Source organism: Schistocerca serialis, chromosome 2 (genome assembly GCF_023864345.2).
Source record: "Schistocerca serialis cubense isolate TAMUIC-IGC-003099 chromosome 2, iqSchSeri2.2, whole genome shotgun sequence".
NCBI classification, from domain to species: domain Eukaryota; kingdom Metazoa; phylum Arthropoda; class Insecta; order Orthoptera; family Acrididae; genus Schistocerca; species Schistocerca serialis.
In genome coordinates, this window is record NC_064639.1 from 1,122,587,910 (window position 1) to 1,122,611,440 (window position 23,531).

Sequence of the window (23,531 nt, forward strand, 5' to 3'; positions counted from 1 at the left end):
GCTGATATGACTTGCAATAACGACTGCGCGAAACGCCGCTATCTCGTTAGGGGTGCTACGGCAGACACCCTCTCGAGCACCCCGAAGACTTCTTGAGCCCTCGGCTGTGATGGGTTCCAGGCTGACAAAAGAACTGTCGTTTGTGCATTCGCGGACGAGAGAAAGTCTGAGGCAAGTTCGAGTGAACAAGGATGGACTCCTCGGGTCCGTCGTTTCCGTAGTGTAGCGGTTATCACGTCTGCTTCACACGCAGAAGGTCCCCGGTTCGATCCCGGGCGGGAACAGTACTTTCCTGCCTATGTCGTATTGTCCTCCAATGAGCCACGTCGTGTGTGGATCTGCTGCATGTCTCTTCGTTATGCAAGTACCACATTTATTGAATTTTTCATTTACGATGGCAACATCACTACAAGTTGTCTGTGAAGTAAGGTGCACACAAGCAGTTTCCGTGGTGTAGCGGTTATCACGTCTGCCTAACACGCAGAAGGTCCCCGGTTCGATCCCGGGCGGAAACACTTTTTCATTACTTTAAGCAAGACGTACTAACATGCATCTGCTACCATCTGTACCCGAAACCCTCGTAATCGCCTTCAGGCGTCGGACCCGAGTGTCAATTGCTCACATCGAATAAGAAATTCATTTGATATTGACGGCGAGCTTTTTGCGCTGACTCAGCCACTGACGTGCGATCAGTGTGCACAAAACGCTAGGACTCGTCCGGGATTTGAACCCGGGACCTCCTGCACCCTAAGCAGGAATCATACCCCTAGGCCAACGAGGCCTGTGACACAGCGAATGCCAATTATTCCAGTCCCTCGATGTCGTCCAGGGTGCCCTAGAAGTCTCGTGTACGCTGGCGGGATGGGGGCGGCGCGAATTCCCGCGGTCGGCGGCCTTCCTGGGCTATTGGTACCTTCATGTAGAGCTGCCGCTGGGCTCGCAATGCCTGCTGCTGAGAAAGTGATTGCTTTTGCTGATATGACTTGCAATAACGACTGCGCGAAACGCCGCTATCTCGTTAGGGGTGCTACGGCAGACACCCTCTCGAGCACCCCGAAGACTTCTTGAGCCCTCGGCTGTGATGGGTTCCAGGCTGACAAAAGAACGGTCGTGTGTGCATTCGCGGAAGAGAGAAAGTCTGAGGCAAGTTCGAGTGAACAAGGATGGCCTCCTCGGGTCCGTCGTTTCCGTAGTGTAGCGGTTATCACGTCTGCTTCACACGCAGAAGGTCCCCGGTTCGATCCCGGGCGGGAACAGTACTTTCCTGCCTATGTCGTATTGTCCTCCAATGAGCCACGTCGTGTGTGGATCTGCTGCATGTCTCTTCGTTATGCAAGTACCACATTTATTGAATTTTTTAGTTACGATGGCAACATCACTACAAGTTGTCTGTGAAGTAAGGTGCACACAAGCAGTTTCCGTGGTGTAGCGGTTATCACGTCTGCCTAACACGCAGAAGGTCCCCGGTTAGATCCCGGGCGGAAACACTTTTTCATTACTTTAAGCAAGACGTACTAACATGCATCTGCTACCATCTGTACCCGAAACCCTCGTAATCGCCTTCAGGCGTCGGACCCGAGTGTCAATTGCTCACATCGAATAAGAAATTCATTTGATATTGACGGCGAGCTTTTTGCGCTGACTCAGCCGCTGACGTGCGATCAGTGTGCACAAAACACTAGGACTCGTCCGGGATTTGAACCCGGGACCTCCTGCACCCTAAGCAGGAATCATACCCCTAGACCAACGAGGCCTGTGACACAGCGAATGCCAATTATTCCAGTCCCTCGATGTCGTCCAGGGTGCCCTAGAAGTCTCGTGTACGCTGGCGGGATGGGGGCGGCGCGAATTCCCGCGGTCGGCGGCCTTCCTGGGCTATTGGTACCTTCATGTAGAGCTGCCGCTGGGCTCGCAATGCCTGCTGCTGAGAAAGTGATTGCTTTTGCTGATATGACTTGCAATAACGACTGCGCGAAACGCCGCTATCTCGTTAGGGGTGCTACGGCAGACACCCTCTCGAGCACCCCGAAGACTTCTTGAGCCCTCGGCTGTGATGGGTTCCAGGCTGACAAAAGAACTGTCGTGTGTGCATTCGCGGACGAGAGAAAGTCTGAGGCAAGTTCGAGTGAACAAGGATGGACTCCTCGGGTCCGTCGATTCCGTAGTGTAGCGGTTATCACGTCTGCTTCACACGCAGTAGGTCCCCGGTTCGATCCCGGGCGGGAACAGTACTTTCCTGCCTATGTCGTATTGTGCTCCAATGAGCCACGTCGTGTGTGGATCTGCTGCATGTCCCTTCGTTTTGCAAGTACCACATTTATTGAATTTTATAGTTACGATGGCAACATCACTACAAGTTGTCTGTGAAGTAAGGTGTACACAAGCAGTTTCCGTGGTGTAGCGGTTATCACGTCTGCCTAACACGCATAAGGTCCCCGGTTCGATCCCGGGCGGAAACACTTTTTCATCACTTTAAGCAAGACGTACTAACATGCATCTGCTACCATCTGTACCCGAAACCCTCGTAATCGCCTTCACGCGTCGGACCCGAGTGTCAATTGCTCACATCGAATAAGAAATTCATTTGATATTGACGGCGAGCTTTTTGCGCTGACTCAGCCACTGACGTGCGATCAGTGTGCACAAAACGCTAGGACTCGTCCGGAATTTGAACCCGGGACTTCCTGCACCCTAAGCAGGAATCATACCCCTAGACCAACGAGCCCTGTGACACAGCAAATGCCAATTATTCCAGTCCCTCGATGTCGTCCAGGGTGCCCTAGAAGTCTCGTGTACGCTGGCGGGATGGGGGCGGCGCGAATTCCCGCGGTCGGCGGCCTTCCTGGGCTATTGGTACCTTCATGTAGAGCTGCCGCTGGGCTCGCAATGCCTGCTGCTGAGAAAGTGATTGCTTTTGCTGATATGACTTGCAATAACGACTGCGCGAAACGCCGCTATCTCGTTAGGGGTGCTACGGCAGACACCCTCTCGAGCACCCCGAAGACTTCTTGAGCCCTCGGCTGTGATGGGTTCCAGGCTGACAAAAGAACTGTCGTGTGTGCATTCGCGGACGAGAGAAAGTCTGAGGCAAGTTCGAGTGAACAAGGATGGACTCCTCGGGTCCGTCGATTCCGTAGTGTAGCGGTTATCACGTCTGCTTCACACGCAGTAGGTCCCCGGTTCGATCCCGGGCGGGAACAGTACTTTCCTGCCTATGTCGTATTGTGCTCCAATGAGCCACGTCGTGTGTGGATCTGCTGCATGTCCCTTCGTTTTGCAAGTACCACATTTATTGAATTTTATAGTTACGATGGCAACATCACTACAAGTTGTCTGTGAAGTAAGGTGTACACAAGCAGTTTCCGTGGTGTAGCGGTTATCACGTCTGCCTAACACGCAGAAGGTCCCCGGTTCGATCCCGGGCGGAAACACTTTTTCATCACTTTAAGCAAGACGTACTAACATGCATCTGCTACCATCTGTACCCGAAACCCTCGTAATCGCCTTCACGCGTCGGACCCGAGTGTCAATTGCTCACATCGAATAAGAAATTCATTTGATATTGACGGCGAGCTTTTTGCGCTGACTCAGCCACTGACGTGCGATCAGTGTGCACAAAACGCTAGGACTCGTCCGGAATTTGAACCCGGGACTTCCTGCACCCTAAGCAGGAATCATACCCCTAGACCAACGAGCCCTGTGACACAGCAAATGCCAATTATTCCAGTCCCTCGATGTCGTCCAGGGTGCCCTAGAAGTCTCGTGTACGCTGGCGGGATGGGGGCGGCGCGAATTCCCGCGGTCGGCGGCCTTCCTGGGCTATTGGTACCTTCATGTAGAGCTGCCGCTGGGCTCGCAATGCCTGCTGCTGAGAAAGTGATTGCTTTTGCTGATATGACTTGCAATAACGACTGCGCGAAACGCCGCTATCTCGTTAGGGGTGCTACGGCAGACACCCTCTCGAGCACCCCGAAGACTTCTTGAGCCCTCGGCTGTGATGGGTTCCAGGCTGACAAAAGAACTGTCGTGTGTGCATTCGCGGACGAGAGAAAGTCTGAGGCAAGTTCGAGTGAACAAGGATGGACTCCTCGGGTCCGTCGTTTCCGTAGTGTAGCGGTTATCACGTCTGCTTCACACGCAGAAGGTCCCCGGTTCGATCCCGGGCGGGAACAGTACTTTCCTGCCTATGTCGTATTGTCCTCCAATGAGCCACGTCGTGTGTGGATCTGCTGCATGTCCCTTCGTTTTGCAAGTACCACATTTATTGAATTTTTTAGTTACGATGGCAACATCACTACAAGTTGTCTGTGAAGTAAGGTGCACACAAGCAGTTTCCGTGGTGTAGCGGTTATCACGTCTGCCTAACACGCAGAAGGTCCCCGGTTAGATCCCGGGACGAAACACTTTTTCATCACTTTAAGCAAGACGTACTAACATGCATCTGCTACCATCTGTACCCGAAACCCTCGTAATCGCCTTCACGCGTCGGACCCGAGTGTCAATTGCTCACATCGAATAAGAAATTCATTTGATATTGACGGCGAGCTTTTTGCGCTGACTCAGCCACTGACGTGCGATCAGTTTGCACAAAACGCTAGGGCTCGTCCGGGATTTGAACCCGGGACCTCCTGCACCCTAAGCAGGAATCATACCCCTAGACCAACGAGCCCTGTGACACGGCGAATGCCAATTATTCCAGTCCCTCGATGTCGTCCAGGGTGCCCTAGAAGTCTCGTGTACGCTGGCGGGATGGGGGCGGCGCGAATTCCCGCGGTCGGCGGCCTTCCTGGGCTATTGGTACCTTCATGTAGAGCTGCCGCTGGGCTCGCAATGCCTGCTGCTGAGAAAGTGATTGCTTTTGCTGATATGACTTGCAATAACGACTGCGCGAAACGCCGCTATCTCGTTAGGGGTGCTACGGCAGACACCCTCTCGAGCACCCCGAAGACTTCTTGAGCCCTCGGCTGTGATGGGTTCCAGGCTGACAAAAGAACTGTCGTTTGTGCATTCGCGGACGAGAGAAAGTCTGAGGCAAGTTCGAGTGAACAAGGATGGACTCCTCGGGTCCGTCGTTTCCGTAGTGTAGCGGTTATCACGTCTGCTTCACACGCAGAAGGTCCCCGGTTCGATCCCGGGCGGGAACAGTACTTTCCTGCCTATGTCGTATTGTCCTCCAATGAGCCACGTCGTGTGTGGATCTGCTGCATGTCTCTTCGTTATGCAAGTACCACATTTATTGAATTTTTTAGTTACGATGGCAACATCACTACAAGTTGTCTGTGAAGTAAGGTGCACACAAGCAGTTTCCGTGGTGTAGCGGTTATCACGTCTGCCTAACACGCAGAAGGTCCCCGGTTCGATCCCGGGCGGAAACACTTTTTCATTACTTTAAGCAAGACGTACTAACATGCATCTGCTACCATCTGTACCCGAAACCCTCGTAATCGCCTTCAGGCGTCGGACCCGAGTGTCAATTGCTCACATCGAATAAGAAATTCATTTGATATTGACGGCGAGCTTTTTGCGCTGACTCAGCCACTGACGTGCGATCAGTGTGCACAAAACGCTAGGACTCGTCCGGGATTTGAACCCGGGACCTCCTGCACCCTAAGCAGGAATCATACCCCTAGGCCAACGAGGCCTGTGACACAGCGAATGCCAATTATTCCAGTCCCTCGATGTCGTCCAGGGTGCCCTAGAAGTCTCGTGTACGCTGGCGGGATGGGGGCGGCGCGAATTCCCGCGGTCGGCGGCCTTCCTGGGCTATTGGTACCTTCATGTAGAGCTGCCGCTGGGCTCGCAATGCCTGCTGCTGAGAAAGTGATTGCTTTTGCTGATATGACTTGCAATAACGACTGCGCGAAACGCCGCTATCTCGTTAGGGGTGCTACGGCAGACACCCTCTCGAGCACCCCGAAGACTTCTTGAGCCCTCGGCTGTGATGGGTTCCAGGCTGACAAAAGAACGGTCGTGTGTGCATTCGCGGAAGAGAGAAAGTCTGAGGCAAGTTCGAGTGAACAAGGATGGCCTCCTCGGGTCCGTCGTTTCCGTAGTGTAGCGGTTATCACGTCTGCTTCACACGCAGAAGGTCCCCGGTTCGATCCCGGGCGGGAACAGTACTTTCCTGCCTATGTCGTATTGTCCTCCAATGAGCCACGTCGTGTGTGGATCTGCTGCATGTCTCTTCGTTATGCAAGTACCACATTTATTGAATTTTTTAGTTACGATGGCAACATCACTACAAGTTGTCTGTGAAGTAAGGTGCACACAAGCAGTTTCCGTGGTGTAGCGGTTATCACGTCTGCCTAACACGCAGAAGGTCCCCGGTTAGATCCCGGGCGGAAACACTTTTTCATTACTTTAAGCAAGACGTACTAACATGCATCTGCTACCATCTGTACCCGAAACCCTCGTAATCGCCTTCAGGCGTCGGACCCGAGTGTCAATTGCTCACATCGAATAAGAAATTCATTTGATATTGACGGCGAGCTTTTTGCGCTGACTCAGCCGCTGACGTGCGATCAGTGTGCACAAAACACTAGGACTCGTCCGGGATTTGAACCCGGGACCTCCTGCACCCTAAGCAGGAATCATACCCCTAGACCAACGAGGCCTGTGACACAGCGAATGCCAATTATTCCAGTCCCTCGATGTCGTCCAGGGTGCCCTAGAAGTCTCGTGTACGCTGGCGGGATGGGGGCGGCGCGAATTCCCGCGGTCGGCGGCCTTCCTGGGCTATTGGTACCTTCATGTAGAGCTGCCGCTGGGCTCGCAATGCCTGCTGCTGAGAAAGTGATTGCTTTTGCTGATATGACTTGCAATAACGACTGCGCGAAACGCCGCTATCTCGTTAGGGGTGCTACGGCAGACACCCTCTCGAGCACCCCGAAGACTTCTTGAGCCCTCGGCTGTGATGGGTTCCAGGCTGACAAAAGAACTGTCGTTTGTGCATTCGCGGACGAGAGAAAGTCTGAGGCAAGTTCGAGTGAACAAGGATGGACTCCTCGGGTCCGTCGTTTCCGTAGTGTAGCGGTTATCACGTCTGCTTCACACGCAGAAGGTCCCCGGTTCGATCCCGGGCGGGAACAGTACTTTCCTGCCTATGTCGTATTGTCCTCCAATGAGCCACGTCGTGTGTGGATCTGCTGCATGTCTCTTCGTTATGCAAGTACCACATTTATTGAATTTTTTAGTTACGATGGCAACATCACTACAAGTTGTCTGTGAAGTAAGGTGCACACAAGCAGTTTCCGTGGTGTAGCGGTTATCACGTCTGCCTAACACGCAGAAGGTCCCCGGTTCGATCCCGGGCGGAAACACTTTTTCATTACTTTAAGCAAGACGTACTAACATGCATCTGCTACCATCTGTACCCGAAACCCTCGTAATCGCCTTCAGGCGTCGGACCCGAGTGTCAATTGCTCACATCGAATAAGAAATTCATTTGATATTGACGGCGAGCTTTTTGCGCTGACTCAGCCACTGACGTGCGATCAGTGTGCACAAAACGCTAGGACTCGTCCGGGATTTGAACCCGGGACCTCCTGCACCCTAAGCAGGAATCATACCCCTAGGCCAACGAGGCCTGTGACACAGCGAATGCCAATTATTCCAGTCCCTCGATGTCGTCCAGGGTGCCCTAGAAGTCTCGTGTACGCTGGCGGGATGGGGGCGGCGCGAATTCCCGCGGTCGGCGGCCTTCCTGGGCTATTGGTACCTTCATGTAGAGCTGCCGCTGGGCTCGCAATGCCTGCTGCTGAGAAAGTGATTGCTTTTGCTGATATGACTTGCAATAACGACTGCGCGAAACGCCGCTATCTCGTTAGGGGTGCTACGGCAGACACCCTCTCGAGCACCCCGAAGACTTCTTGAGCCCTCGGCTGTGATGGGTTCCAGGCTGACAAAAGAACGGTCGTGTGTGCATTCGCGGAAGAGAGAAAGTCTGAGGCAAGTTCGAGTGAACAAGGATGGCCTCCTCGGGTCCGTCGTTTCCGTAGTGTAGCGGTTATCACGTCTGCTTCACACGCAGAAGGTCCCCGGTTCGATCCCGGGCGGGAACAGTACTTTCCTGCCTATGTCGTATTGTCCTCCAATGAGCCACGTCGTGTGTGGATCTGCTGCATGTCTCTTCGTTATGCAAGTACCACATTTATTGAATTTTTTAGTTACGATGGCAACATCACTACAAGTTGTCTGTGAAGTAAGGTGCACACAAGCAGTTTCCGTGGTGTAGCGGTTATCACGTCTGCCTAACACGCAGAAGGTCCCCGGTTAGATCCCGGGCGGAAACACTTTTTCATTACTTTAAGCAAGACGTACTAACATGCATCTGCTACCATCTGTACCCGAAACCCTCGTAATCGCCTTCAGGCGTCGGACCCGAGTGTCAATTGCTCACATCGAATAAGAAATTCATTTGATATTGACGGCGAGCTTTTTGCGCTGACTCAGCCGCTGACGTGCGATCAGTGTGCACAAAACACTAGGACTCGTCCGGGATTTGAACCCGGGACCTCCTGCACCCTAAGCAGGAATCATACCCCTAGACCAACGAGGCCTGTGACACAGCGAATGCCAATTATTCCAGTCCCTCGATGTCGTCCAGGGTGCCCTAGAAGTCTCGTGTACGCTGGCGGGATGGGGGCGGCGCGAATTCCCGCGGTCGGCGGCCTTCCTGGGCTATTGGTACCTTCATGTAGAGCTGCCGCTGGGCTCGCAATGCCTGCTGCTGAGAAAGTGATTGCTTTTGCTGATATGACTTGCAATAACGACTGCGCGAAACGCCGCTATCTCGTTAGGGGTGCTACGGCAGACACCCTCTCGAGCACCCCGAAGACTTCTTGAGCCCTCGGCTGTGATGGGTTCCAGGCTGACAAAAGAACTGTCGTGTGTGCATTCGCGGACGAGAGAAAGTCTGAGGCAAGTTCGAGTGAACAAGGATGGACTCCTCGGGTCCGTCGATTCCGTAGTGTAGCGGTTATCACGTCTGCTTCACACGCAGTAGGTCCCCGGTTCGATCCCGGGCGGGAACAGTACTTTCCTGCCTATGTCGTATTGTGCTCCAATGAGCCACGTCGTGTGTGGATCTGCTGCATGTCCCTTCGTTTTGCAAGTACCACATTTATTGAATTTTATAGTTACGATGGCAACATCACTACAAGTTGTCTGTGAAGTAAGGTGTACACAAGCAGTTTCCGTGGTGTAGCGGTTATCACGTCTGCCTAACACGCATAAGGTCCCCGGTTCGATCCCGGGCGGAAACACTTTTTCATCACTTTAAGCAAGACGTACTAACATGCATCTGCTACCATCTGTACCCGAAACCCTCGTAATCGCCTTCAGGCGTCGGACCCGAGTGTCAATTGCTCACATCGAATAAGAAATTCATTTGATATTGACGGCGAGCTTTTTGCGCTGACTCAGCCACTGACGTGCGATCAGTGTGCACAAAACGCTAGGACTCGTCCGGAATTTGAACCCGGGACTTCCTGCACCCTAAGCAGGAATCATACCCCTAGACCAACGAGCCCTGTGACACAGCAAATGCCAATTATTCCAGTCCCTCGATGTCGTCCAGGGTGCCCTAGAAGTCTCGTGTACGCTGGCGGGATGGGGGCGGCGCGAATTCCCGCGGTCGGCGGCCTTCCTGGGCTATTGGTACCTTCATGTAGAGCTGCCGCTGGGCTCGCAATGCCTGCTGCTGAGAAAGTGATTGCTTTTGCTGATATGACTTGCAATAACGACTGCGCGAAACGCCGCTATCTCGTTAGGGGTGCTACGGCAGACACCCTCTCGAGCACCCCGAAGACTTCTTGAGCCCTCGGCTGTGATGGGTTCCAGGCTGACAAAAGAACTGTCGTGTGTGCATTCGCGGACGAGAGAAAGTCTGAGGCAAGTTCGAGTGAACAAGGATGGACTCCTCGGGTCCGTCGATTCCGTAGTGTAGCGGTTATCACGTCTGCTTCACACGCAGTAGGTCCCCGGTTCGATCCCGGGCGGGAACAGTACTTTCCTGCCTATGTCGTATTGTGCTCCAATGAGCCACGTCGTGTGTGGATCTGCTGCATGTCCCTTCGTTTTGCAAGTACCACATTTATTGAATTTTATAGTTACGATGGCAACATCACTACAAGTTGTCTGTGAAGTAAGGTGTACACAAGCAGTTTCCGTGGTGTAGCGGTTATCACGTCTGCCTAACACGCAGAAGGTCCCCGGTTCGATCCCGGGCGGAAACACTTTTTCATCACTTTAAGCAAGACGTACTAACATGCATCTGCTACCATCTGTACCCGAAACCCTCGTAATCGCCTTCACGCGTCGGACCCGAGTGTCAATTGCTCACATCGAATAAGAAATTCATTTGATATTGACGGCGAGCTTTTTGCGCTGACTCAGCCACTGACGTGCGATCAGTGTGCACAAAACGCTAGGACTCGTCCGGAATTTGAACCCGGGACTTCCTGCACCCTAAGCAGGAATCATACCCCTAGACCAACGAGCCCTGTGACACAGCAAATGCCAATTATTCCAGTCCCTCGATGTCGTCCAGGGTGCCCTAGAAGTCTCGTGTACGCTGGCGGGATGGGGGCGGCGCGAATTCCCGCGGTCGGCGGCCTTCCTGGGCTATTGGTACCTTCATGTAGAGCTGCCGCTGGGCTCGCAATGCCTGCTGCTGAGAAAGTGATTGCTTTTGCTGATATGACTTGCAATAACGACTGCGCGAAACGCCGCTATCTCGTTAGGGGTGCTACGGCAGACACCCTCTCGAGCACCCCGAAGACTTCTTGAGCCCTCGGCTGTGATGGGTTCCAGGCTGACAAAAGAACTGTCGTGTGTGCATTCGCGGACGAGAGAAAGTCTGAGGCAAGTTCGAGTGAACAAGGATGGACTCCTCGGGTCCGTCGTTTCCGTAGTGTAGCGGTTATCACGTCTGCTTCACACGCAGAAGGTCCCCGGTTCGATCCCGGGCGGGAACAGTACTTTCCTGCCTATGTCGTATTGTCCTCCAATGAGCCACGTCGTGTGTGGATCTGCTGCATGTCCCTTCGTTTTGCAAGTACCACATTTATTGAATTTTTTAGTTACGATGGCAACATCACTACAAGTTGTCTGTGAAGTAAGGTGCACACAAGCAGTTTCCGTGGTGTAGCGGTTATCACGTCTGCCTAACACGCAGAAGGTCCCCGGTTAGATCCCGGGACGAAACACTTTTTCATCACTTTAAGCAAGACGTACTAACATGCATCTGCTACCATCTGTACCCGAAACCCTCGTAATCGCCTTCACGCGTCGGACCCGAGTGTCAATTGCTCACATCGAATAAGAAATTCATTTGATATTGACGGCGAGCTTTTTGCGCTGACTCAGCCACTGACGTGCGATCAGTTTGCACAAAACGCTAGGGCTCGTCCGGGATTTGAACCCGGGACCTCCTGCACCCTAAGCAGGAATCATACCCCTAGACCAACGAGCCCTGTGACACGGCGAATGCCAATTATTCCAGTCCCTCGATGTCGTCCAGGGTGCCCTAGAAGTCTCGTGTACGCTGGCGGGATGGGGGCGGCGCGAATTCCCGCGGTCGGCGGCCTTCCTGGGCTATTGGTACCTTCATGTAGAGCTGCCGCTGGGCTCGCAATGCCTGCTGCTGAGAAAGTGATTGCTTTTGCTGATATGACTTGCAATAACGACTGCGCGAAACGCCGCTATCTCGTTAGGGGTGCTACGGCAGACACCCTCTCGAGCACCCCGAAGACTTCTTGAGCCCTCGGCTGTGATGGGTTCCAGGCTGACAAAAGAACTGTCGTTTGTGCATTCGCGGACGAGAGAAAGTCTGAGGCAAGTTCGAGTGAACAAGGATGGACTCCTCGGGTCCGTCGTTTCCGTAGTGTAGCGGTTATCACGTCTGCTTCACACGCAGAAGGTCCCCGGTTCGATCCCGGGCGGGAACAGTACTTTCCTGCCTATGTCGTATTGTCCTCCAATGAGCCACGTCGTGTGTGGATCTGCTGCATGTCTCTTCGTTATGCAAGTACCACATTTATTGAATTTTTTAGTTACGATGGCAACATCACTACAAGTTGTCTGTGAAGTAAGGTGCACACAAGCAGTTTCCGTGGTGTAGCGGTTATCACGTCTGCCTAACACGCAGAAGGTCCCCGGTTCGATCCCGGGCGGAAACACTTTTTCATTACTTTAAGCAAGACGTACTAACATGCATCTGCTACCATCTGTACCCGAAACCCTCGTAATCGCCTTCAGGCGTCGGACCCGAGTGTCAATTGCTCACATCGAATAAGAAATTCATTTGATATTGACGGCGAGCTTTTTGCGCTGACTCAGCCACTGACGTGCGATCAGTGTGCACAAAACGCTAGGACTCGTCCGGGATTTGAACCCGGGACCTCCTGCACCCTAAGCAGGAATCATACCCCTAGGCCAACGAGGCCTGTGACACAGCGAATGCCAATTATTCCAGTCCCTCGATGTCGTCCAGGGTGCCCTAGAAGTCTCGTGTACGCTGGCGGGATGGGGGCGGCGCGAATTCCCGCGGTCGGCGGCCTTCCTGGGCTATTGGTACCTTCATGTAGAGCTGCCGCTGGGCTCGCAATGCCTGCTGCTGAGAAAGTGATTGCTTTTGCTGATATGACTTGCAATAACGACTGCGCGAAACGCCGCTATCTCGTTAGGGGTGCTACGGCAGACACCCTCTCGAGCACCCCGAAGACTTCTTGAGCCCTCGGCTGTGATGGGTTCCAGGCTGACAAAAGAACGGTCGTGTGTGCATTCGCGGAAGAGAGAAAGTCTGAGGCAAGTTCGAGTGAACAAGGATGGCCTCCTCGGGTCCGTCGTTTCCGTAGTGTAGCGGTTATCACGTCTGCTTCACACGCAGAAGGTCCCCGGTTCGATCCCGGGCGGGAACAGTACTTTCCTGCCTATGTCGTATTGTCCTCCAATGAGCCACGTCGTGTGTGGATCTGCTGCATGTCCCTTCGTTTTGCAAGTACCACATTTATTGAATTTTTTAGTTACGATGGCAACATCACTACAAGTTGTCTGTGAAGTAAGGTGCACACAAGCAGTTTCCGTGGTGTAGCGGTTATCACGTCTGCCTAACACGCAGAAGGTCCCCGGTTAGATCCCGGGACGAAACACTTTTTCATCACTTTAAGCAAGACGTACTAACATGCATCTGCTACCATCTGTACCCGAAACCCTCGTAATCGCCTTCACGCGTCGGACCCGAGTGTCAATTGCTCACATCGAATAAGAAATTCATTTGATATTGACGGCGAGCTTTTTGCGCTGACTCAGCCACTGACGTGCGATCAGTTTGCACAAAACGCTAGGGCTCGTCCGGGATTTGAACCCGGGACCTCCTGCACCCTAAGCAGGAATCATACCCCTAGACCAACGAGCCCTGTGACCCGGCGAATGCCAATTATTCCAATCCCTCGATGTCGTCCAGGGTGCCCTAGAAGTCTCGTGTACGCTGGCGGGATGGGGGCGGCGCGAATTCCCGCGGTCGGCGGCCTTCCTGGGCTATTGGTACCTTCATGTAGAGCTGCCGCTGGGCTCGCAATGCCTGCTGCTGAGAAAGTGATTGCTTTTGCTGATATGACTTGCAATAACGACTGCGCGAAACGCCGCTATCTCGTTAGGGGTGCTACGGCAGACACCCTCTCGAGCACCCCGAAGACTTCTTGAGCCCTCGGCTGTGATGGGTTCCAGGCTGACAAAAGAACTGTCGTTTGTGCATTCGCGGACGAGAGAAAGTCTGAGGCAAGTTCGAGTGAACAAGGATGGACTCCTCGGGTCCGTCGTTTCCGTAGTGTAGCGGTTATCACGTCTGCTTCACACGCAGAAGGTCCCCGGTTCGATCCCGGGCGGGAACAGTACTTTCCTGCCTATGTCGTATTGTCCTCCAATGAGCCACGTCGTGTGTGGATCTGCTGCATGTCTCTTCGTTATGCAAGTACCACATTTATTGAATTTTTTAGTTACGATGGCAACATCACTACAAGTTGTCTGTGAAGTAAGGTGCACACAAGCAGTTTCCGTGGTGTAGCGGTTATCACGTCTGCCTAACACGCAGAAGGTCCCCGGTTCGATCCCGGGCGGAAACACTTTTTCATTACTTTAAGCAAGACGTACTAACATGCATCTGCTACCATCTGTACCCGAAACCCTCGTAATCGCCTTCAGGCGTCGGACCCGAGTGTCAATTGCTCACATCGAATAAGAAATTCATTTGATATTGACGGCGAGCTTTTTGCGCTGACTCAGCCACTGACGTGCGATCAGTGTGCACAAAACGCTAGGACTCGTCCGGGATTTGAACCCGGGACCTCCTGCACCCTAAGCAGGAATCATACCCCTAGGCCAACGAGGCCTGTGACACAGCGAATGCCAATTATTCCAGTCCCTCGATGTCGTCCAGGGTGCCCTAGAAGTCTCGTGTACGCTGGCGGGATGGGGGCGGCGCGAATTCCCGCGGTCGGCGGCCTTCCTGGGCTATTGGTACCTTCATGTAGAGCTGCCGCTGGGCTCGCAATGCCTGCTGCTGAGAAAGTGATTGCTTTTGCTGATATGACTTGCAATAACGACTGCGCGAAACGCCGCTATCTCGTTAGGGGTGCTACGGCAGACACCCTCTCGAGCACCCCGAAGACTTCTTGAGCCCTCGGCTGTGATGGGTTCCAGGCTGACAAAAGAACGGTCGTGTGTGCATTCGCGGAAGAGAGAAAGTCTGAGGCAAGTTCGAGTGAACAAGGATGGCCTCCTCGGGTCCGTCGTTTCCGTAGTGTAGCGGTTATCACGTCTGCTTCACACGCAGAAGGTCCCCGGTTCGATCCCGGGCGGGAACAGTACTTTCCTGCCTATGTCGTATTGTCCTCCAATGAGCCACGTCGTGTGTGGATCTGCTGCATGTCTCTTCGTTATGCAAGTACCACATTTATTGAATTTTTTAGTTACGATGGCAACATCACTACAAGTTGTCTGTGAAGTAAGGTGCACACAAGCAGTTTCCGTGGTGTAGCGGTTATCACGTCTGCCTAACACGCAGAAGGTCCCCGGTTAGATCCCGGGCGGAAACACTTTTTCATTACTTTAAGCAAGACGTACTAACATGCATCTGCTACCATCTGTACCCGAAACCCTCGTAATCGCCTTCAGGCGTCGGACCCGAGTGTCAATTGCTCACATCGAATAAGAAATTCATTTGATATTGACGGCGAGCTTTTTGCGCTGACTCAGCCGCTGACGTGCGATCAGTGTGCACAAAACACTAGGACTCGTCCGGGATTTGAACCCGGGACCTCCTGCACCCTAAGCAGGAATCATACCCCTAGACCAACGAGGCCTGTGACACAGCGAATGCCAATTATTCCAGTCCCTCGATGTCGTCCAGGGTGCCCTAGAAGTCTCGTGTACGCTGGCGGGATGGGGGCGGCGCGAATTCCCGCGGTCGGCGGCCTTCCTGGGCTATTGGTACCTTCATGTAGAGCTGCCGCTGGGCTCGCAATGCCTGCTGCTGAGAAAGTGATTGCTTTTGCTGATATGACTTGCAATAACGACTGCGCGAAACGCCGCTATCTCGTTAGGGGTGCTACGGCAGACACCCTCTCGAGCACCCCGAAGACTTCTTGAGCCCTCGGCTGTGATGGGTTCCAGGCTGACAAAAGAACTGTCGTGTGTGCATTCGCGGAAGAGAGAAAGTCTGAGGCAAGTTCGAGTGAACAAGGATGGACTCCTCGGGTCCGTCGTTTCCGTAGTGTAGCGGTTATCACGTCTGCTTCACACGCAGAAGGTCCCCGGTTCGATCCCGGGCGGGAACAGTACTTTCCTGCCTATGTCGTATTGTCCTCCAATGAGCCACGTCGTGTGTGGATCTGCTGCATGTCTCTTCGTTATGCAAGTACCACATTTATTGAATTTTTTAGTTACGATGGCAACATCACTACAAGTTGTCTGTGAAGTAAGGTGCACACAAGCAGTTTCCGTGGTGTAGCGGTTATCACGTCTGCCTAACACGCAGAAGGTCCCCGGTTAGATCCCGGGACGAAACACTTTTTCATCACTTTAAGCAAGACGTACTATCATGCATCTGCTACCATCTGTACCCGAAACCCTCGTAATCGCCTTCACGCGTCGGACCCGAGTGTCAATTGCTCACATCGAATAAGAAATTCATTTGATATTGACGGCGAGCTTTTTGCGCAGACTCAGCCACTGACGTGCGATCAGTTTGCACAAAACGCTAGGGCTCGTCCGGGATTTGAACCCGGGATCTCCTCCACCCTAAGCAGGAATCATACCCCTAGACCAACGAGCCCTGTGACCCGGCGAATGCCAATTATTCCAGTCCCTCGATGTCGTCCAGGGTGCCCTGGAAGTCTCGTGTACGCTGGCGGGATGGGGGCGGCGCGAATTCCCGCGGTCGGCGGCCTTCCTGGGCTATTGGTACCTTCATGTAGAGCTGCCGCTGGGCTCGCAATGCCTGCTGCTGAGAAAGTGATTGCTTTTGCTGATATGACTTGCAATAACGACTGCGCGAAACGCCGCTATCTCGTTAGGGGTGCTACGGCAGACACCCTCTCGAGCACCCCGAAGACTTCTTGAGCCCTCGGCTGTGATGGGTTCCAGGCTGACAAAAGAACTGTCGTTTGTGCATTCGCGGACGAGAGAAAGTCTGAGGCAAGTTCGAGTGAACAAGGATGGACTCCTCGGGTCCGTCGTTTCCGTAGTGTAGCGGTTATCACGTCTGCTTCACACGCAGAAGGTCCCCGGTTCGATCCCGGGCGGGAACAGTACTTTCCTGCCTATGTCGTATTGTCCTCCAATGAGCCACGTCGTGTGTGGATCTGCTGCATGTCTCTTCGTTATGCAAGTACCACATTTATTGAATTTTTTAGTTACGATGGCAACATCACTACAAGTTGTCTGTGAAGTAAGGTGCACACAAGCAGTTTCCGTGGTGTAGCGGTTATCACGTCTGCCTAACACGCAGAAGGTCCCCGGTTCGATCCCGGGCGGAAACACTTTTTCATTACTTTAAGCAAGACGTACTAACATGCATCTGCTACCATCTGTACCCGAAACCCTCGTAATCGCCTTCAGGCGTCGGACCCGAGTGTCAATTGCTCACATCGAATAAGAAATTCATTTGATATTGACGGCGAGCTTTTTGCGCTGACTCAGCCACTGACGTGCGATCAGTGTGCACAAAACGCTAGGACTCGTCCGGGATTTGAACCCGGGACCTCCTGCACCCTAAGCAGGAATCATACCCCTAGGCCAACGAGGCCTGTGACACAGCGAATGCCAATTATTCCAGTCCCTCGATGTCGTCCAGGGTGCCCTAGAAGTCTCGTGTACGCTGGCGGGATGGGGGCGGCGCGAATTCCCGCGGTCGGCGGCCTTCCTGGGCTATTGGTACCTTCATGTAGAGCTGCCGCTGGGCTCGCAATGCCTGCTGCTGAGAAAGTGATTGCTTTTGCTGATATGACTTGCAATAACGACTGCGCGAAACGCCGCTATCTCGTTAGGGGTGCTACGGCAGACACCCTCTCGAGCACCCCGAAGACTTCTTGAGCCCTCGGCTGTGATGGGTTCCAGGCTGACAAAAGAACGGTCGTGTGTGCATTCGCGGAAGAGAGAAAGTCTGAGGCAAGTTCGAGTGAACAAGGATGGCCTCCTCGGGTCCGTCGTTTCCGTAGTGTAGCGGTTATCACGTCTGCTTCACACGCAGAAGGTCCCCGGTTCGATCCCGGGCGGGAACAGTACTTTCCTGCCTATGTCGTATTGTCCTCCAATGAGCCACGTCGTGTGTGGATCTGCTGCATGTCTCTTCGTTATGCAAGTACCACATTTATTGAATTTTTTAGTTACGATGGCAACATCACTACAAGTTGTCTGTGAAGTAAGGTGCACACAAGCAGTTTCCGTGGTGTAGCGGTTATCACGTCTGCCTAACACGCAGAAGGTCCCCGGTTAGATCCCGGGCGGAAACACTTTTTCATTACTTTAAGCAAGACGTACTAACATGCATCTGCTACCATCTGTACCCGAAACCCTCGTAATCGCCTTCAGGCGTCGGACCCGAGTGTCAATTGCTCACATCGAATAAGAAATTCATTTGATATTGACGGCGAGCTTTTTGCGCTGACTCAGCCGCTGACGTGCGATCAGTGTGCACAAAACACTAGGACTCGTCCGGGATTTGAACCCGGGACCTCCTGCACCCTAAGCAGGAATCATACCCCTAGACCAACGAGGCCTGTGACACAGCGAATGCCAATTATTCCAGTCCCTCGATGTCGTCCAGGGTGCCCTAGAAGTCTCGTGTACGCTGGCGGGATGGGGGCGGCGCGAATTCCCGCGGTCGGCGGCCTTCCTGGGCTATTGGTACCTTCATGTAGAGCTGCCGCTGGGCTCGCAATGCCTGCTGCTGAGAAAGTGATTGCTTTTGCTGATATGACTTGCAATAACGACTGCGCGAAACGCCGCTATCTCGTTAGGGGTGCTACGGCAGACACCCTCTCGAGCACCCCGAAGACTTCTTGAGCCCTCGGCTGTGATGGGTTCCAGGCTGACAAAAGAACTGTCGTGTGTGCATTCGCGGACGAGAGAAAGTCTGAGGCAAGTTCGAGTGAACAAGGATGGACTCCTCGGGTCCGTCGATTCCGTAGTGTAGCGGTTATCACGTCTGCTTCACACGCAGTAGGTCCCCGGTTCGATCCCGGGCGGGAACAGTACTTTCCTGCCTATGTCGTATTGTGCTCCAATGAGCCACGTCGTGTGTGGATCTGCTGCATGTCTCTTCGTTATGCAAGTACCACATTTATTGAATTTTTTAGTTACGATGGCAACATCACTACAAGTTGTCTGTGAAGTAAGGTGCACACAAGCAGTTTCCGTGGTGTAGCGGTTATCACGTCTGCCTAACACGCAGAAGGTCCCCGGTTAGATCCCGGGACGAAACACTTTTTCATCACTTTAAGCAAGACGTACTATCATGCATCTGCTACCATCTGTACCCGAAACCCTCGTAATCGCCTTCACGCGTCGGACCCGAGTGTCAATTGCTCACATCGAATAAGAAATTCATTTGATATTGACGGCGAGCTTTTTGCGCAGACTCAGCCACTGACGTGCGATCAGTTTGCACAAAACGCTAGGGCTCGTCCGGGATTTGAACCCGGGATCTCCTCCACCCTAAGCAGGAATCATACCCCTAGACCAACGAGCCCTGTGACCCGGCGAATGCCAATTATTCCAGTCCCTCGATGTCGTCCAGGGTGCCCTGGAAGTCTCGTGTACGCTGGCGGGATGGGGGCGGCGCGAATTCCCGCGGTCGGCGGCCTTCCTGGGCTATTGGTACCTTCATGTAGAGCTGCCGCTGGGCTCGCAATGCCTGCTGCTGAGAAAGTGATTGCTTTTGCTGATATGACTTGCAATAACGACTGCGCGAAACGCCGCTATCTCGTTAGGGGTGCTACGGCAGACACCCTCTCGAGCACCCCGAAGACTTCTTGAGCCCTCGGCTGTGATGGGTTCCAGGCTGACAAAAGAACTGTCGTTTGTGCATTCGCGGACGAGAGAAAGTCTGAGGCAAGTTCGAGTGAACAAGGATGGACTCCTCGGGTCCGTCGTTTCCGTAGTGTAGCGGTTATCACGTCTGCTTCACACGCAGAAGGTCCCCGGTTCGATCCCGGGCGGGAACAGTACTTTCCTGCCTATGTCGTATTGTCCTCCAATGAGCCACGTCGTGTGTGGATCTGCTGCATGTCTCTTCGTTATGCAAGTACCACATTTATTGAATTTTTTAGTTACGATGGCAACATCACTACAAGTTGTCTGTGAAGTAAGGTGCACACAAGCAGTTTCCGTGGTGTAGCGGTTATCACGTCTGCCTAACACGCAGAAGGTCCCCGGTTCGATCCCGGGCGGAAACACTTTTTCATTACTTTAAGCAAGACGTACTAACATGCATCTGCTACCATCTGTACCCGAAACCCTCGTAATCGCCTTCAGGCGTCGGACCCGAGTGTCAATTGCTCACATCGAATAAGAAATTCATTTGATATTGACGGCGAGCTTTTTGCGCTGACTCAGCCACTGACGTGCGATCAGTGTGCACAAAACGCTAGGACTCGTCCGGGATTTGAACCCGGGACCTCCTGCACCCTAAGCAGGAATCATACCCCTAGGCCAACGAGGCCTGTGACACAGCGAATGCCAATTATTCCAGTCCCTCGATGTCGTCCAGGGTGCCCTAGAAGTCTCGTGTACGCTGGCGGGATGGGGGCGGCGCGAATTCCCGCGGTCGGCGGCCTTCCTGGGCTATTGGTACCTTCATGTAGAGCTGCCGCTGGGCTCGCAATGCCTGCTGCTGAGAAAGTGATTGCTTTTGCTGATATGACTTGCAATAACGACTGCGCGAAACGCCGCTATCTCGTTAGGGGTGCTACGGCAGACACCCTCTCGAGCACCCCGAAGACTTCTTGAGCCCTCGGCTGTGATGGGTTCCAGGCTGACAAAAGAACGGTCGTGTGTGCATTCGCGGAAGAGAGAAAGTCTGAGGCAAGTTCGAGTGAACAAGGATGGCCTCCTCGGGTCCGTCGTTTCCGTAGTGTAGCGGTTATCACGTCTGCTTCACACGCAGAAGGTCCCCGGTTCGATCCCGGGCGGGAACAGTACTTTCCTGCCTATGTCGTATTGTCCTCCAATGAGCCACGTCGTGTGTGGATCTGCTGCATGTCTCTTCGTTATGCAAGTACCACATTTATTGAATTTTTTAGTTACGATGGCAACATCACTACAAGTTGTCTGTGAAGTAAGGTGCACACAAGCAGTTTCCGTGGTGTAGCGGTTATCACGTCTGCCTAACACGCAGAAGGTCCCCGGTTAGATCCCGGGCGGAAACACTTTTTCATTACTTTAAGCAAGACGTACTAACATGCATCTGCTACCATCTGTACCCGAAACCCTCGTAATCGCCTTCAGGCGTCGGACCCGAGTGTCAATTGCTCACATCGAATAAGAAATTCATTTGATATTGACGGCGAGCTTTTTGCGCTGACTCAGCCGCTGACGTGCGATCAGTGTGCACAAAACACTAGGACTCGTCCGGGATTTGAACCCGGGACCTCCTGCACCCTAAGCAGGAATCATACCCCTAGACCAACGAGGCCTGTGACACAGCGAATGCCAATTATTCCAGTCCCTCGATGTCGTCCAGGGTGCCCTAGAAGTCTCGTGTACGCTGGCGGGATGGGGGCGGCGCGAATTCCCGCGGTCGGCGGCCTTCCTGGGCTATTGGTACCTTCATGTAGAGCTGCCGCTGGGCTCGCAATGCCTGCTGCTGAGAAAGTGATTGCTTTTGCTGATATGACTTGCAATAACGACTGCGCGAAACGCCGCTATCTCGTTAGGGGTGCTACGGCAGACACCCTCTCGAGCACCCCGAAGACTTCTTGAGCCCTCGGCTGTGATGGGTTCCAGGCTGACAAAAGAACTGTCGTGTGTGCATTCGCGGACGAGAGAAAGTCTGAGGCAAGTTCGAGTGAACAAGGATGGACTCCTCGGGTCCGTCGATTCCGTAGTGTAGCGGTTATCACGTCTGCTTCACACGCAGTAGGTCCCCGGTTCGATCCCGGGCGGGAACAGTACTTTCCTGCCTATGTCGTATTGTGCTCCAATGAGCCACGTCGTGTGTGGATCTGCTGCATGTCCCTTCGTTTTGCAAGTACCACATTTATTGAATTTTATAGTTACGATGGCAACATCACTACAAGTTGTCTGTGAAGTAAGGTGTACACAAGCAGTTTCCGTGGTGTAGCGGTTATCACGTCTGCCTAACACGCATAAGGTCCCCGGTTCGATCCCGGGCGGAAACACTTTTTCATCACTTTAAGCAAGACGTACTAACATGCATCTGCTACCATCTGTACCCGAAACCCTCGTAATCGCCTTCAGGCGTCGGACCCGAGTGTCAATTGCTCACATCGAATAAGAAATTCATTTGATATTGACGGCGAGCTTTTTGCGCTGACTCAGCCACTGACGTGCGATCAGTGTGCACAAAACGCTAGGACTCGTCCGGAATTTGAACCCGGGACTTCCTGCACCCTAAGCAGGAATCATACCCCTAGACCAACGAGCCCTGTGACACAGCAAATGCCAATTATTCCAGTCCCTCGATGTCGTCCAGGGTGCCCTAGAAGTCTCGTGTACGCTGGCGGGATGGGGGCGGCGCGAATTCCCGCGGTCGGCGGCCTTCCTGGGCTATTGGTACCTTCATGTAGAGCTGCCGCTGGGCTCGCAATGCCTGCTGCTGAGAAAGTGATTGCTTTTGCTGATATGACTTGCAATAACGACTGCGCGAAACGCCGCTATCTCGTTAGGGGTGCTACGGCAGACACCCTCTCGAGCACCCCGAAGACTTCTTGAGCCCTCGGCTGTGATGGGTTCCAGGCTGACAAAAGAACTGTCGTGTGTGCATTCGCGGACGAGAGAAAGTCTGAGGCAAGTTCGAGTGAACAAGGATGGACTCCTCGGGTCCGTCGATTCCGTAGTGTAGCGGTTATCACGTCTGCTTCACACGCAGTAGGTCCCCGGTTCGATCCCGGGCGGGAACAGTACTTTCCTGCCTATGTCGTATTGTGCTCCAATGAGCCACGTCGTGTGTGGATCTGCTGCATGTCCCTTCGTTTTGCAAGTACCACATTTATTGAATTTTATAGTTACGATGGCAACATCACTACAAGTTGTCTGTGAAGTAAGGTGTACACAAGCAGTTTCCGTGGTGTAGCGGTTATCACGTCTGCCTAACACGCAGAAGGTCCCCGGTTCGATCCCGGGCGGAAACACTTTTTCATCACTTTAAGCAAGACGTACTAACATGCATCTGCTACCATCTGTACCCGAAACCCTCGTAATCGCCTTCACGCGTCGGACCCGAGTGTCAATTGCTCACATCGAATAAGAAATTCATTTGATATTGACGGCGAGCTTTTTGCGCTGACTCAGCCACTGACGTGCGATCAGTGTGCACAAAACGCTAGGACTCGTCCGGAATTTGAACCCGGGACTTCCTGCACCCTAAGCAGGAATCATACCCCTAGACCAACGAGCCCTGTGACACAGCAAATGCCAATTATTCCAGTCCCTCGATGTCGTCCAGGGTGCCCTAGAAGTCTCGTGTACGCTGGCGGGATGGGGGCGGCGCGAATTCCCGCGGTCGGCGGCCTTCCTGGGCTATTGGTACCTTCATGTAGAGCTGCCGCTGGGCTCGCAATGCCTGCTGCTGAGAAAGTGATTGCTTTTGCTGATATGACTTGCAATAACGACTGCGCGAAACGCCGCTATCTCGTTAGGGGTGCTACGGCAGACACCCTCTCGAGCACCCCGAAGACTTCTTGAGCCCTCGGCTGTGATGGGTTCCAGGCTGACAAAAGAACTGTCGTGTGTGCATTCGCGGACGAGAGAAAGTCTGAGGCAAGTTCGAGTGAACAAGGATGGACTCCTCG

The 23,531-nt window shown here is 53.3% G+C and overlaps 66 non-coding genes across 66 annotated transcripts; 48 read left to right on the forward strand and 18 right to left on the reverse strand.

Annotated features, from left to right (window-relative positions):
* Positions 1–211: 211 nt before the first annotated feature.
* Trnav-cac (transfer RNA valine (anticodon CAC)) lies at positions 212–284 on the forward strand. The gene has a single exon. It is a non-coding gene; the product is annotated as a tRNA-Val (tRNA).
* A 158-nt stretch (positions 285–442) lies between these two features.
* Trnav-aac (transfer RNA valine (anticodon AAC)) lies at positions 443–515 on the forward strand. The gene has a single exon. It is a non-coding gene; the product is annotated as a tRNA-Val (tRNA).
* A 189-nt stretch (positions 516–704) lies between these two features.
* On the reverse strand, positions 705–781 carry Trnap-agg (transfer RNA proline (anticodon AGG)). Its single transcript has one exon. It is a non-coding gene; the product is annotated as a tRNA-Pro (tRNA).
* A 402-nt stretch (positions 782–1,183) lies between these two features.
* Positions 1,184–1,256, forward strand: Trnav-cac (transfer RNA valine (anticodon CAC)). Its single transcript has one exon. It is a non-coding gene; the product is annotated as a tRNA-Val (tRNA).
* Positions 1,257–1,414: 158 nt separating this feature from the next.
* Positions 1,415–1,487, forward strand: Trnav-aac (transfer RNA valine (anticodon AAC)). Its single transcript has one exon. It is a non-coding gene; the product is annotated as a tRNA-Val (tRNA).
* A 194-nt stretch (positions 1,488–1,681) lies between these two features.
* Positions 1,682–1,754, reverse strand: Trnap-agg (transfer RNA proline (anticodon AGG)). Its single transcript has one exon. It is a non-coding gene; the product is annotated as a tRNA-Pro (tRNA).
* A 401-nt stretch (positions 1,755–2,155) lies between these two features.
* Positions 2,156–2,228, forward strand: Trnav-cac (transfer RNA valine (anticodon CAC)). Its single transcript has one exon. It is a non-coding gene; the product is annotated as a tRNA-Val (tRNA).
* A 158-nt stretch (positions 2,229–2,386) lies between these two features.
* Positions 2,387–2,459, forward strand: Trnav-aac (transfer RNA valine (anticodon AAC)). The gene has a single exon. It is a non-coding gene; the product is annotated as a tRNA-Val (tRNA).
* Positions 2,460–3,127: 668 nt separating this feature from the next.
* On the forward strand, positions 3,128–3,200 carry Trnav-cac (transfer RNA valine (anticodon CAC)). The gene has a single exon. It is a non-coding gene; the product is annotated as a tRNA-Val (tRNA).
* A 158-nt stretch (positions 3,201–3,358) lies between these two features.
* On the forward strand, positions 3,359–3,431 carry Trnav-aac (transfer RNA valine (anticodon AAC)). Its single transcript has one exon. It is a non-coding gene; the product is annotated as a tRNA-Val (tRNA).
* Positions 3,432–4,099: 668 nt separating this feature from the next.
* On the forward strand, positions 4,100–4,172 carry Trnav-cac (transfer RNA valine (anticodon CAC)). Its single transcript has one exon. It is a non-coding gene; the product is annotated as a tRNA-Val (tRNA).
* Positions 4,173–4,330: 158 nt separating this feature from the next.
* Trnav-aac (transfer RNA valine (anticodon AAC)) lies at positions 4,331–4,403 on the forward strand. The gene has a single exon. It is a non-coding gene; the product is annotated as a tRNA-Val (tRNA).
* Positions 4,404–4,597: 194 nt separating this feature from the next.
* Trnap-agg (transfer RNA proline (anticodon AGG)) lies at positions 4,598–4,669 on the reverse strand. The gene has a single exon. It is a non-coding gene; the product is annotated as a tRNA-Pro (tRNA).
* Positions 4,670–5,071: 402 nt separating this feature from the next.
* Trnav-cac (transfer RNA valine (anticodon CAC)) lies at positions 5,072–5,144 on the forward strand. Its single transcript has one exon. It is a non-coding gene; the product is annotated as a tRNA-Val (tRNA).
* Positions 5,145–5,302: 158 nt separating this feature from the next.
* On the forward strand, positions 5,303–5,375 carry Trnav-aac (transfer RNA valine (anticodon AAC)). Its single transcript has one exon. It is a non-coding gene; the product is annotated as a tRNA-Val (tRNA).
* Positions 5,376–5,564: 189 nt separating this feature from the next.
* Positions 5,565–5,641, reverse strand: Trnap-agg (transfer RNA proline (anticodon AGG)). The gene has a single exon. It is a non-coding gene; the product is annotated as a tRNA-Pro (tRNA).
* A 402-nt stretch (positions 5,642–6,043) lies between these two features.
* Positions 6,044–6,116, forward strand: Trnav-cac (transfer RNA valine (anticodon CAC)). The gene has a single exon. It is a non-coding gene; the product is annotated as a tRNA-Val (tRNA).
* A 158-nt stretch (positions 6,117–6,274) lies between these two features.
* Positions 6,275–6,347, forward strand: Trnav-aac (transfer RNA valine (anticodon AAC)). The gene has a single exon. It is a non-coding gene; the product is annotated as a tRNA-Val (tRNA).
* Positions 6,348–6,541: 194 nt separating this feature from the next.
* On the reverse strand, positions 6,542–6,614 carry Trnap-agg (transfer RNA proline (anticodon AGG)). The gene has a single exon. It is a non-coding gene; the product is annotated as a tRNA-Pro (tRNA).
* A 401-nt stretch (positions 6,615–7,015) lies between these two features.
* Trnav-cac (transfer RNA valine (anticodon CAC)) lies at positions 7,016–7,088 on the forward strand. Its single transcript has one exon. It is a non-coding gene; the product is annotated as a tRNA-Val (tRNA).
* Positions 7,089–7,246: 158 nt separating this feature from the next.
* Trnav-aac (transfer RNA valine (anticodon AAC)) lies at positions 7,247–7,319 on the forward strand. Its single transcript has one exon. It is a non-coding gene; the product is annotated as a tRNA-Val (tRNA).
* A 189-nt stretch (positions 7,320–7,508) lies between these two features.
* Trnap-agg (transfer RNA proline (anticodon AGG)) lies at positions 7,509–7,585 on the reverse strand. The gene has a single exon. It is a non-coding gene; the product is annotated as a tRNA-Pro (tRNA).
* A 402-nt stretch (positions 7,586–7,987) lies between these two features.
* Positions 7,988–8,060, forward strand: Trnav-cac (transfer RNA valine (anticodon CAC)). The gene has a single exon. It is a non-coding gene; the product is annotated as a tRNA-Val (tRNA).
* Positions 8,061–8,218: 158 nt separating this feature from the next.
* Trnav-aac (transfer RNA valine (anticodon AAC)) lies at positions 8,219–8,291 on the forward strand. The gene has a single exon. It is a non-coding gene; the product is annotated as a tRNA-Val (tRNA).
* A 194-nt stretch (positions 8,292–8,485) lies between these two features.
* Trnap-agg (transfer RNA proline (anticodon AGG)) lies at positions 8,486–8,558 on the reverse strand. Its single transcript has one exon. It is a non-coding gene; the product is annotated as a tRNA-Pro (tRNA).
* Positions 8,559–8,959: 401 nt separating this feature from the next.
* Positions 8,960–9,032, forward strand: Trnav-cac (transfer RNA valine (anticodon CAC)). The gene has a single exon. It is a non-coding gene; the product is annotated as a tRNA-Val (tRNA).
* Positions 9,033–9,190: 158 nt separating this feature from the next.
* Trnav-aac (transfer RNA valine (anticodon AAC)) lies at positions 9,191–9,263 on the forward strand. Its single transcript has one exon. It is a non-coding gene; the product is annotated as a tRNA-Val (tRNA).
* A 668-nt stretch (positions 9,264–9,931) lies between these two features.
* Positions 9,932–10,004, forward strand: Trnav-cac (transfer RNA valine (anticodon CAC)). Its single transcript has one exon. It is a non-coding gene; the product is annotated as a tRNA-Val (tRNA).
* Positions 10,005–10,162: 158 nt separating this feature from the next.
* Trnav-aac (transfer RNA valine (anticodon AAC)) lies at positions 10,163–10,235 on the forward strand. Its single transcript has one exon. It is a non-coding gene; the product is annotated as a tRNA-Val (tRNA).
* A 668-nt stretch (positions 10,236–10,903) lies between these two features.
* Positions 10,904–10,976, forward strand: Trnav-cac (transfer RNA valine (anticodon CAC)). Its single transcript has one exon. It is a non-coding gene; the product is annotated as a tRNA-Val (tRNA).
* Positions 10,977–11,134: 158 nt separating this feature from the next.
* Trnav-aac (transfer RNA valine (anticodon AAC)) lies at positions 11,135–11,207 on the forward strand. The gene has a single exon. It is a non-coding gene; the product is annotated as a tRNA-Val (tRNA).
* A 194-nt stretch (positions 11,208–11,401) lies between these two features.
* On the reverse strand, positions 11,402–11,473 carry Trnap-agg (transfer RNA proline (anticodon AGG)). Its single transcript has one exon. It is a non-coding gene; the product is annotated as a tRNA-Pro (tRNA).
* Positions 11,474–11,875: 402 nt separating this feature from the next.
* On the forward strand, positions 11,876–11,948 carry Trnav-cac (transfer RNA valine (anticodon CAC)). The gene has a single exon. It is a non-coding gene; the product is annotated as a tRNA-Val (tRNA).
* A 158-nt stretch (positions 11,949–12,106) lies between these two features.
* Trnav-aac (transfer RNA valine (anticodon AAC)) lies at positions 12,107–12,179 on the forward strand. Its single transcript has one exon. It is a non-coding gene; the product is annotated as a tRNA-Val (tRNA).
* A 189-nt stretch (positions 12,180–12,368) lies between these two features.
* On the reverse strand, positions 12,369–12,445 carry Trnap-agg (transfer RNA proline (anticodon AGG)). The gene has a single exon. It is a non-coding gene; the product is annotated as a tRNA-Pro (tRNA).
* A 402-nt stretch (positions 12,446–12,847) lies between these two features.
* On the forward strand, positions 12,848–12,920 carry Trnav-cac (transfer RNA valine (anticodon CAC)). The gene has a single exon. It is a non-coding gene; the product is annotated as a tRNA-Val (tRNA).
* A 158-nt stretch (positions 12,921–13,078) lies between these two features.
* Trnav-aac (transfer RNA valine (anticodon AAC)) lies at positions 13,079–13,151 on the forward strand. Its single transcript has one exon. It is a non-coding gene; the product is annotated as a tRNA-Val (tRNA).
* Positions 13,152–13,345: 194 nt separating this feature from the next.
* On the reverse strand, positions 13,346–13,417 carry Trnap-agg (transfer RNA proline (anticodon AGG)). Its single transcript has one exon. It is a non-coding gene; the product is annotated as a tRNA-Pro (tRNA).
* Positions 13,418–13,819: 402 nt separating this feature from the next.
* Trnav-cac (transfer RNA valine (anticodon CAC)) lies at positions 13,820–13,892 on the forward strand. The gene has a single exon. It is a non-coding gene; the product is annotated as a tRNA-Val (tRNA).
* Positions 13,893–14,050: 158 nt separating this feature from the next.
* Positions 14,051–14,123, forward strand: Trnav-aac (transfer RNA valine (anticodon AAC)). Its single transcript has one exon. It is a non-coding gene; the product is annotated as a tRNA-Val (tRNA).
* Positions 14,124–14,312: 189 nt separating this feature from the next.
* Positions 14,313–14,389, reverse strand: Trnap-agg (transfer RNA proline (anticodon AGG)). The gene has a single exon. It is a non-coding gene; the product is annotated as a tRNA-Pro (tRNA).
* A 402-nt stretch (positions 14,390–14,791) lies between these two features.
* On the forward strand, positions 14,792–14,864 carry Trnav-cac (transfer RNA valine (anticodon CAC)). The gene has a single exon. It is a non-coding gene; the product is annotated as a tRNA-Val (tRNA).
* A 158-nt stretch (positions 14,865–15,022) lies between these two features.
* Positions 15,023–15,095, forward strand: Trnav-aac (transfer RNA valine (anticodon AAC)). The gene has a single exon. It is a non-coding gene; the product is annotated as a tRNA-Val (tRNA).
* A 194-nt stretch (positions 15,096–15,289) lies between these two features.
* Trnap-agg (transfer RNA proline (anticodon AGG)) lies at positions 15,290–15,362 on the reverse strand. The gene has a single exon. It is a non-coding gene; the product is annotated as a tRNA-Pro (tRNA).
* A 401-nt stretch (positions 15,363–15,763) lies between these two features.
* On the forward strand, positions 15,764–15,836 carry Trnav-cac (transfer RNA valine (anticodon CAC)). The gene has a single exon. It is a non-coding gene; the product is annotated as a tRNA-Val (tRNA).
* Positions 15,837–15,994: 158 nt separating this feature from the next.
* On the forward strand, positions 15,995–16,067 carry Trnav-aac (transfer RNA valine (anticodon AAC)). Its single transcript has one exon. It is a non-coding gene; the product is annotated as a tRNA-Val (tRNA).
* Positions 16,068–16,261: 194 nt separating this feature from the next.
* Trnap-agg (transfer RNA proline (anticodon AGG)) lies at positions 16,262–16,333 on the reverse strand. The gene has a single exon. It is a non-coding gene; the product is annotated as a tRNA-Pro (tRNA).
* A 402-nt stretch (positions 16,334–16,735) lies between these two features.
* On the forward strand, positions 16,736–16,808 carry Trnav-cac (transfer RNA valine (anticodon CAC)). The gene has a single exon. It is a non-coding gene; the product is annotated as a tRNA-Val (tRNA).
* A 158-nt stretch (positions 16,809–16,966) lies between these two features.
* On the forward strand, positions 16,967–17,039 carry Trnav-aac (transfer RNA valine (anticodon AAC)). Its single transcript has one exon. It is a non-coding gene; the product is annotated as a tRNA-Val (tRNA).
* A 189-nt stretch (positions 17,040–17,228) lies between these two features.
* On the reverse strand, positions 17,229–17,305 carry Trnap-agg (transfer RNA proline (anticodon AGG)). The gene has a single exon. It is a non-coding gene; the product is annotated as a tRNA-Pro (tRNA).
* A 402-nt stretch (positions 17,306–17,707) lies between these two features.
* Trnav-cac (transfer RNA valine (anticodon CAC)) lies at positions 17,708–17,780 on the forward strand. Its single transcript has one exon. It is a non-coding gene; the product is annotated as a tRNA-Val (tRNA).
* A 158-nt stretch (positions 17,781–17,938) lies between these two features.
* Trnav-aac (transfer RNA valine (anticodon AAC)) lies at positions 17,939–18,011 on the forward strand. Its single transcript has one exon. It is a non-coding gene; the product is annotated as a tRNA-Val (tRNA).
* A 194-nt stretch (positions 18,012–18,205) lies between these two features.
* Positions 18,206–18,278, reverse strand: Trnap-agg (transfer RNA proline (anticodon AGG)). The gene has a single exon. It is a non-coding gene; the product is annotated as a tRNA-Pro (tRNA).
* Positions 18,279–18,679: 401 nt separating this feature from the next.
* Positions 18,680–18,752, forward strand: Trnav-cac (transfer RNA valine (anticodon CAC)). The gene has a single exon. It is a non-coding gene; the product is annotated as a tRNA-Val (tRNA).
* A 158-nt stretch (positions 18,753–18,910) lies between these two features.
* Positions 18,911–18,983, forward strand: Trnav-aac (transfer RNA valine (anticodon AAC)). Its single transcript has one exon. It is a non-coding gene; the product is annotated as a tRNA-Val (tRNA).
* A 194-nt stretch (positions 18,984–19,177) lies between these two features.
* Trnap-agg (transfer RNA proline (anticodon AGG)) lies at positions 19,178–19,249 on the reverse strand. The gene has a single exon. It is a non-coding gene; the product is annotated as a tRNA-Pro (tRNA).
* Positions 19,250–19,651: 402 nt separating this feature from the next.
* Trnav-cac (transfer RNA valine (anticodon CAC)) lies at positions 19,652–19,724 on the forward strand. Its single transcript has one exon. It is a non-coding gene; the product is annotated as a tRNA-Val (tRNA).
* A 158-nt stretch (positions 19,725–19,882) lies between these two features.
* Positions 19,883–19,955, forward strand: Trnav-aac (transfer RNA valine (anticodon AAC)). Its single transcript has one exon. It is a non-coding gene; the product is annotated as a tRNA-Val (tRNA).
* Positions 19,956–20,144: 189 nt separating this feature from the next.
* Trnap-agg (transfer RNA proline (anticodon AGG)) lies at positions 20,145–20,221 on the reverse strand. Its single transcript has one exon. It is a non-coding gene; the product is annotated as a tRNA-Pro (tRNA).
* Positions 20,222–20,623: 402 nt separating this feature from the next.
* On the forward strand, positions 20,624–20,696 carry Trnav-cac (transfer RNA valine (anticodon CAC)). The gene has a single exon. It is a non-coding gene; the product is annotated as a tRNA-Val (tRNA).
* Positions 20,697–20,854: 158 nt separating this feature from the next.
* Positions 20,855–20,927, forward strand: Trnav-aac (transfer RNA valine (anticodon AAC)). Its single transcript has one exon. It is a non-coding gene; the product is annotated as a tRNA-Val (tRNA).
* Positions 20,928–21,121: 194 nt separating this feature from the next.
* Positions 21,122–21,194, reverse strand: Trnap-agg (transfer RNA proline (anticodon AGG)). The gene has a single exon. It is a non-coding gene; the product is annotated as a tRNA-Pro (tRNA).
* Positions 21,195–21,595: 401 nt separating this feature from the next.
* Positions 21,596–21,668, forward strand: Trnav-cac (transfer RNA valine (anticodon CAC)). The gene has a single exon. It is a non-coding gene; the product is annotated as a tRNA-Val (tRNA).
* Positions 21,669–21,826: 158 nt separating this feature from the next.
* Positions 21,827–21,899, forward strand: Trnav-aac (transfer RNA valine (anticodon AAC)). The gene has a single exon. It is a non-coding gene; the product is annotated as a tRNA-Val (tRNA).
* A 668-nt stretch (positions 21,900–22,567) lies between these two features.
* Positions 22,568–22,640, forward strand: Trnav-cac (transfer RNA valine (anticodon CAC)). The gene has a single exon. It is a non-coding gene; the product is annotated as a tRNA-Val (tRNA).
* Positions 22,641–22,798: 158 nt separating this feature from the next.
* Trnav-aac (transfer RNA valine (anticodon AAC)) lies at positions 22,799–22,871 on the forward strand. The gene has a single exon. It is a non-coding gene; the product is annotated as a tRNA-Val (tRNA).
* The last annotated feature ends 660 nt before the right edge of the window (positions 22,872–23,531 follow it).